A 1812-nucleotide genomic window follows, 5' to 3' on the forward strand; every position below is an offset into this window, starting at 1 on the left:
TCTGACTGCACTTCTTCCCAAATGGATTTATTGGTTATTTTGGCAGCCCCTGGCACCTTCAATACTCTCCTCCAACACCATAACTCAAATGCATCAATTCTTCTACAGTCTTCCTTATTCACTGTGCAGCTTTCACATGCATATGAGGTTATTGAAAAAACTATGGTTTGGGTTAGGTGCACCTTAGTCCTCAAGCTGGCATCTTTGCTTTTCAACACTTTAAAAATTTCTTGTGCAGCAGATTGGCCTAATGTAATACGTCATTTGATTTCTTGACAGCTGCTTCCGTGAGTGTTGATAGTTGATCCAAGAAGAATGAAGTCCTTGACAACTTCAATCGTTTCAGAATAGAGGTAAATAGTGATGTATGCTTAACTGTGGAACCACAGGGCTCTGTGATCCAGGAATGGAGACATAGTCTGAAAAGGGGAAATAATGTTAAGATACTTGACTGACTTATTAATATTGATTTCCCTTGTCTATTATTGTGAAATAGACACTTGAGTGGGATAGAAAGAAATGTCAGGAAACATGATTACAGAAAGCTTGTAAGCCCATCTTTAGCCTATAACTGATTAGAATATCTAAAGGGGGTTCTACAACTTGCCCAGTAAAACAGGCTTCTTGCGGAGCCTTTGTCATGTATTGGACCTTAAGTGGAATTCTGAGCACCATTCAGAACCTTCTGAGGGGGGAACATTCCCACTTGAAAGGACAAGCAGACAAGCCTGAAACAGCTAGAGCAATACAAGATACATCTTCAAAGAAAGATCAGTAGGAAACATCCAAAACAAAAATGTAAGTATGATTGGCTACTACAAGAACAAGCAAGTTGTTTGCCAAGGAGCCATCAAGTCCCTTCAGGACAAATCCCCCTCCAAGACTGAAGTTCAAAGGGAACACATGAGCAGGCTTGTAAGCTTGCTGGCAACTATGTTGGTCTATTGGTGAGTGGAAGAGGAGGAAAGGAAGCAATGCAGAAATGAGTTGAGTTCAACCACACTTCATAGACTCCCGTTGACCTGAAGATGAGAGAAAGAGGAAGGGCTGCTTGGTCCAAAGCATGGCGAGACCTGGGGATTACTGAGCCATGGACAAGGACATAGCCATGGAGGGCTAGAGCTGAGAGTGAAGCATTTATCTGATATGAAATGAGGAGAGATGTACAAGAATGTCCAAACTTGCAGTTAGTACCCATTTGACCTAGCCTCAATGGGTTGACAATCAGAACTCAACTAGAGGAAGCAAAAAAAAAATTTTTTTATAAGGGAAATGAGTGTAAATTGCTACAATTTGATGTACTTGGCCTATACTTAGGGATGTTGTAGCTCAAAATGCCAACTGAGAAGGAAGTAGTCTTCATGTCAAGCATCAATCCTAATCCCTCTGTATACAAAGTAGGTAGGGACGGGCAACTTAAGCATTGGCTACCTAAAATGAGGGGGCAATAAAGGCACAAAGTGACTTGCTTACAAGTTTTCAAGAGGGAGTTTGAGTTTCAGAGTGTGCAGGAGAAGGTAGAATCCCTACTGAATAGTTTACATCTTGTCTAGACAAGTCTGGTGAAAAGAGATGGGGACAAGATTCTCATGATTCAATAGTGAGTAATTGCTATCATGACTAATAGTGACTGTCACAACTGTAAAGGTACAAGTTTTGTAAAAAAAAAATAAATGGTGGAGTAGGTAATCTTACAGTATAGAAACAGAGGACCCTAGGACCATCAAGATAGAAGAGCAGAAGCAGAGTGTGGGACCCTATCCAGAGAATCATTGACACCCAGATGGAGACAGAGATGAGGACATGGAGAGA

The sequence above is a fragment of the Chrysochloris asiatica genome, unplaced genomic scaffold (genome assembly GCF_000296735.1).
Source record: "Chrysochloris asiatica unplaced genomic scaffold, ChrAsi1.0 scaffold00146, whole genome shotgun sequence".
In the NCBI taxonomy this organism is placed as follows: domain Eukaryota; kingdom Metazoa; phylum Chordata; class Mammalia; order Afrosoricida; family Chrysochloridae; genus Chrysochloris; species Chrysochloris asiatica.